Below are 7,166 nucleotides of genomic sequence, written 5' to 3'. Positions count from 1 at the left end.
AAGCCCTACCCAAGCTCTTATTGCATCCTTGCATCTCATGAAAAGATCCAATGCACCTCATGCTGGTTGCTTAAGTAAAGATGTTTGCCATGTATACTTCGACTAAGGAAAAAGATTTAAAAATTACACGGTGCCATAAATATAATTTGAGCAAGAGATAGAGAAAGAGAGTACACAACAGATAAGAGGAGACACAAAAAATTTCTTTAACTCCAAACAAGCTAATATAAAGATGGCATTGTCCACCCGTGCACTTCTAATGTGAAGCTTAGATGGTGATCCAGATAGAAGATAGGTGAATAGCTTAAGGCTAGCTTTGGAATAACTCTAATTGGGTAAAAGTATGGATCATGAAATTTGTGAAGGGGTCTACCTTTTATAGCCTGTGAAGGGGGTCATGATGGATGACCTTCCATATGCACATGTGTATGTTGACCTTCCATGTGCACATGTGCCTATTGATCTTCTATGTGCGCATGTTTGTGTTGAACTTCCATATGTACCTCCACTAGTTGGCCAATGAATATTCTAGAGAATATTTCCTATCCATATCCAAGGACTACTTCTATACTCCTCAGACCCAAAATAGGGGTTCTTGATAACTTCCTTACCCCGCGACTTGATGCGGTAAGCCTTGAGTCGTTACGAGCTTTAATTACTCTGTCTAACGCAAAGGCTAGACCCATAATGGTCACCTTTTGGCCATTCGGTCACATAGAACTCATTTGATATACAAGTCAAGACCCACCAATGTCCAGGCTCACACATGGCTTCTCCTCATAATGGGGCATTATAACTTTGAGCACCATGGATTATTGGTGGCTCCTTACAAGGCTAGGGTATTGAGCATGTCCACCTCTAGGTAAACTAGATCTGTGGACCAATGTCGAGTCTCTGAAGATGAACTTGAAGGAGATCCTTTGAGAGTGCTTTGGTGAAGATATCTGCTTCATTCTTCTCTGTTGGATAGTAGACTAGTTCCTCTATCCCATCCTAGATCAAATCACACACATAGTGATACTAGCTCTCTATATGTTTTTGTGCGTGCATGAAACACTCGATTCTTGGCAATGGTGATGCAACTATGATTGACACACCTTAGCACAATTGGATCTTCATCCTGCACTCCCATATGCCATAAGATCCTCCTTAAGCATACTACTTCACATGCAATAAAATAGGCTACGCTGTACTCTGTTTTGATAGAAGATAATGCCACTGTTGGTTGCTTCTTACTAATCTAACAAAATTCCTAAATTAAAAGAAAATGATAATTAGAAACTGAATTTTTGGAATCATTATTGTCTCTTGCCCAATCTTTTGAGTCACAATACTCCACAAGAGAAGTATCTGAAGTGTAGGTGATACCATAGTCAAGAGTTCCCTTCAAGTATCTAAGCACTCATATCCTAGCCTTCCAAAGACTCTCATGGGGTTTGTTTGAGAACATGCTTAAAACTCCAATATCAAAATTAATACTTGGCTTAGTGTTGCACAAGTAGATCAAACCTCCTATACTTCCCAATGTCTGTTAGTGTTGATGTATCCTGAATGGATAACTTTGCATTGGCCTCCATAAATGTAGCTATCACCTTGCACTTAGTCATACCAAATGCTTTCAAGATCTCCCATGCATACTTTTTTTGAGAGATGATGATCTTTCTTGGATCTTGCTAGACTTCAATCCCCAAACAGTAGTGCAACAAGCCCAAGTCTATCATTTCAAACTCGAAGCTCAAAGCCTTTTGAGCTTGGTTAATCACATCTTCATAGTCACCTATTAATAAGAAGGTCATCCACATATAGGACGATAACTACAGAATTTTCACCATCCCTGCAAACATACAAGTTAGCATTTGAGATACATCTTTTGAAGTTTAAGCTTAAAAATAACTTATATATTCACTGGTATCATGCTCTAGGGGCTTGTTTCAGCCCATACAATGCCTTCTTCAGCTTATACACTTTGTTCTTAGAATGGGAGCCTCAGACCCTGGTGGCTCAACCACGTATACCTCCTCCTTGAGGGCATCATTCAAGAATGATAATTTAACATCCATTTGGTAAACTGGCTAGTTATTGTGGGCAGCCATTGTAAGTATTGTGCGAATAATGGTCATTTGGCAATTGGAGCAAATGAATATTGAAAATCAAACCCTTCAACCTATGAAAATACTTGTGCAACCAATTTGGCTTTGTACTTTTCTAAGGTTCCATTAGCCTTGTACTTGACCTTCTAGACCCACTTGCTGCCAATAATCTTTCTCTTCTTTGGTGGCCAATCCACTAGCTCCCAGCTTTCATTCTTCATTATGCTATCATACTCAACTTGCATATCTGCCTTCCTCCATGCTGGATTTGCAAGTGCTTCTTCCAAGTCAACTGGCTCCTTTAGTTCTCTCATAATCTTAGTCATCAAGACCATATTAACTATGTGAGAAAAAACCCTTCTTTGCTCCTCTATTCTCTGAGATCTCCTTGGTCTCTACCTTCTCCTCAATAGATGTAGGCATAGGATCATTTTGTTCATAGAGCTGCTTCACCCATTGCGGCAATGTCTTTTCTGCTGGTGTGGGAGCTTTCGCTCAACCGCCAAGACCCACGGACCGCTTATTGTTTCAAGCGTTCCAAGGAGCTCTAATGGCTATCTCTCACCTAGCCGACGTGCCCTCGATCCTACAAGTGTATTGAGCTTACCTTAGTGCCGATATGAGTTGCCTCCTCTCTCCCACACATCGGTAGCTCCACGATCCTAGATACTAGCTCAAGCATCCTCAAGCCTCCTCCACCTCCAAGCTCCATCCTCCATAGCCGTGCACGCAAGAAGAGAGAAGGGAAGAGAAGAAGAGAAGAGGAGATGGTGAAGAGCTTCACCCTCTTGATCCCTCACTCTCACACACACTCACTCCCTCACACTCTCACACTCCCTCTCTCAAGAGCACACACAAGCAAGAAGGTGAGAAGGAGAGAAGAAGAAGAAGACTCCTTTTGCCACACACCAAAGAATGATCTCTTATTCACTTTTTGAACTTTATATACAAACCCTAAAATCCCATGGGCACCCATCCCTTTTTTACATGATTGGCCATTGTGGCAAGGTCCTTTTTCCATTTTCCTCTTTTAGCCTTGTGCCTCTAGCCTACACCCATCTAATATTTTACAATTGGCACAAGAGGGAGCTTGGCGCTCTTTTACAAGAATTTTTCGAGTTTTTTGAGGTGCCTTTTCTTTTAAGGTTGTGCTTTTTGCCCCGGTTCCTCTTTAGAGACCGCCTGCGTGTCTTTGCTCTTTTTCCATCTTCCTTTTACTTTTTCCTCCGTTTTCACTATCTTGACTTGGGGTTAACATTACCCCCCTCCTAGACGGATACCAATCCCATGGCACTTTGGCATGGGTGTAAGGGTGAGGGCCACATGTAGACTCAAGTGCTTGTGGAAGCTCAAGAATGATGTTCGTCAGAGCAGTTCACTAGATTGCATGGGTGGACAAGGGTTTCCAAAGTTGGTGGTTGGGTGTTTTTGGTGTACCTGAAGAAGAAGGTGCGGTGCTCTACCTAAGGGGAGTGCTATTCTTAGCATGTTGGTGCAGTGTGCTCGTGTTAGTGGAATGGGGAGGTGGGTCTAACCGCAGGCGAGCCTGGGTGATGTCCCACACTTGAGGACTCCATTTGTGCCAAGGTGGTGTGGTGCTAGTGGCTTAGGGTGACAGGTCTAACCATAGGTGACTGTTACCTCCCTAGGTGTGTCCTGCCGTTGATGTGCCCTAAGCATGACGTGGGGGATCAAAAAGGGCTAGGGTGTTAGGAGCAGAGCTAGACGACCGAAGCCACCAGACACGCCTAACTTAAGGACCCCTAGGTGCAGTTTTTTTTTTTTGCCACATTTAGGGATTGTATTACATCAGGAGCAGAACAATCAAGTTTAGTTCTCATCGTCAGAATGAGGGGGGGCGGATGGATTTGCGTAAAAATTGGTGGCTTTGCATGTACCCTTTCAGGTTCATGTGGACATGGAGAGAGGTGGTGGATAGGAAGGGGTGATTACACCTAGTGAAATGGATGTCGCTCATATCGTCTAGGAGAGCTAGGCAAAAGGAAGTGGAGCCCCAAGAGGAACACCAAGGAAAATGGAATTCTCTTGCAAGAAAATCTATCTTGTAACATCAACAAGCTTTTTTATTAGGGTTTATATGATCACAATGAAGAAAAGAACACAGGGCACAACAAATCTTCATGCAGCATCATGTAGATCTCCCACAGATTTGATAGAATCAACCACATTCTTCAATATCTTCACAAAATCCATCAATAGAACAAAGAATACAAAGGAATACACCATCTTTGAATGGAAATCAATCACATAGTATTCATCTTCAATATCTTCATAGTCTTCTCTCTCAATCTCTCATATACAATTACACTGTTTTCATAGAATTGGCTATCTCTGATTCTCTCTCTCTCTCTCTCCATCAATAGTACATCATATGGTCACTACAATACTCTCATAATAACCCTCAATAATCCTTCTTAGGTCGTGGATACACCTCCCAAGAGATATGTCTGATATGAAGAGGCACCAGAGCCACTACAGTGTCTTTTCATAGCTCACCACTGTCACTTCACTCCAGTCTTTACTTGAGTCTTCAACAGCTACTTCTTTTAGCTCTTTTGCACTTGTATTCACCTCTTTCCAAGGCTAGAAAACTTTCTCAAGCTACACTCATCCAACAGAACACATATAGAAGCATACTGAAGGTCTACAGAGGCTCATAGAAGCTCATCAGAGAGTTACAGAAGGTCAATAGAAAGCATCAGAACCACATAACTCATACCAAAACCATTCCAAACCATCAAAAATCACTCAATAAGCTTTCAAACAATCTCAAACCCAAAACAAAACAAAACAGAAGCTCAACAGAAGCTATCAGGACCAAACAGAACATATCAGGACATCATCAAAACTTCACATCTCTACTAATAAACATCACGAGCTTAATAAAACCATTCCAACCTATCCAAAACACTCTCAAACCACTTCAAAACCAATCAATCATCTCATAAAATAAACCATTCAACTCTCAAAAACAACAAAAATCAACCAAAAAATAGGTCATTTCAACACTCAACAGGAAGGTAGTAGGCTAGCTCTCAGCATTAAGCGGGTCATAGCGCAGCTACCAATAGCATTAGGATCAAAAAAGAGGGGAGGCAAGCCGTTTCCTTGCGGTGCCGAATCTTGCTTAAGTAGGAGCTTAAGGAGCCTAAGGTAATTACAGGTGGTTATGAAAGCGGGATCGGGGTAGGAGGAGAATTCAGCAAGGAAGCGTGTCATGGAGGCGGGTAGGCTTGCTAGATCAAAAAGTAGAGCCTCCTCAAAGGAGGTGGTGTTGGAATTGTAGATGATGGGGAAGTCATGCCTCTCATAGAGGGTGGCGACAAAATCCATGCCTACCCTATGGGGATACGCCATGAACGTGGGTCATTCCGCTCGTAGGGTACGGTGTTACAAAATGCCATCCAGGGGAGCATGTTGGTATTACATATTTGCCTTCTCTAGAGGGGTTGGCAATCGTAGCCCCTTACTGTGTGTGGCACTTCATATACTTTGTCTTGCCAAAATTTGACCTCCTCTGTACCCCACAAGGTGGGGATCCTTGCCCTGTCATCCAACCACCTTTGGCCTAGTCGGCTGCCAGCCGCGATCACCTCCTCCATCACTTTGATCAGCAGGACCCTTCTCAGGCTGTCAGGCATGAGGAAGCTGAAAGAAAAAGGGTCCTTTTTGCTTTCTTGCCGTTCTTAGACCACTAACTCTGCGTGGAATTGCGGTGGGAGGTCTTCGGGGCATGATGGGAGGGATGTGGATGGCTGCATGACTGGCTTGTCCTGCAGTCTTTTTCTAGCTTCTTCCACCAGCTTTTTTCGTCGCTCTTTGAGGGTGGCTTGTCTGTCCAGGGGCGGGTCGAGTTGTTGTTGATCCTGATCGTGCGGCGAGGGGGACTGCGGGATTACATCTTCTCTGAATCTGTTTGTGTCAACTTCGAGTTCAGCGCCCTCCCCCTGCCGGTTTTCTTGTGGTGCTCTTTCTTCAAAGCCGAGGGCATCTGCCTCCTGGGGGGTTAGGCCAGCCCGTAGTAGATACTTTCGCTACTCCTCTAAGCCCAGCCTAACCTCCGCAGGTTGGGGTGGCATCTACAGCCCCGCATGTAGGGCTCTGCGTGCGATGCTTAATTTCTTTTTCACCATCTCCAATGGCTCCTTTCCCTCTGGTTGAGTTGTATCCAGTAGTGTATTGAGGAAGGCCTATTGCTGGGCGGTGAAGGCTGTCTAGGCGGCATCCACTTTGCTTTCTGCCAAGATTTTTTCATTCTCCACCAAGGCGAGGCGCCGCGCTAGTGCCTTCACCCGTGTCTCGTTCTGTGTACCCCATTCCTTAGCCCTTTTTCTCATTCCTTTCATGATCTCCCCTTGCTTTTGAGCTAGGGTTATGAGCTTCTGCTCCTGGGCCCTGAGCTCTTTGCTCATGTTGTCTTGCTCTTTCTTCCCGAGGCATAGCTGATCAGTCATGGACACGATCTCCTTTTATTGTTGTCCCCTCTCTTGTCTTCTCTTCTCTTCTTTGGCGTTCAGCTCCTCCATCATCTGCCCAATGGTGGCGGTTTTTGACTCCAGTTCCTTAGATTGCATCAGGAGAAGCTTGTACTCTCGCTGCATCTGCACAAGTTCTTGATTCTCATCCTCCAGCCACCGTCTGTAGCTTTCTTCCTTGTCCTCTTTTGCTTTCAATTCCTGCTTGAGTTCAAATATTTGGCTTTGTTGCATGGCGATGATGCGAGTCTTCTCTAGTTGGAAAGCTGTCACTGACTCTTTTTCTGTCACCAACTCGGCCACCGCCATTCTTTTTTCCTCCTTTGCTCTCTCCAGTTGGGAGAGCAGCTCAGCAACGTATTCGTCGTAACTGGCTACTGGCGTCATTGTTGTGTGGGTGGGGGTGGTTGAGGCCTCCATACGCGGACGCTTTTCGTCCTACTTCGATTCTGCATCTGCAGCTGGCCTTTTTGGTCCCATAGTCATAGTTTCCGTGCTTTTCCCTTGGGCCATTTCCTTGCTGATGAAGTATTGCATCTAGGCCACCAGGTTGGACACTTCCAAGCTGGTGGGGATGCTA

The sequence above is a fragment of the Lygodium microphyllum genome, chromosome 27 (genome assembly GCF_053477565.2).
Source record: "Lygodium microphyllum isolate KBCC chromosome 27, Lygodium_microphyllum_v1.1.10, whole genome shotgun sequence".
NCBI lineage: Eukaryota > Viridiplantae > Streptophyta > Polypodiopsida > Schizaeales > Lygodiaceae > Lygodium > Lygodium microphyllum.
This window is presented reverse-complemented; position numbering follows the sequence as displayed.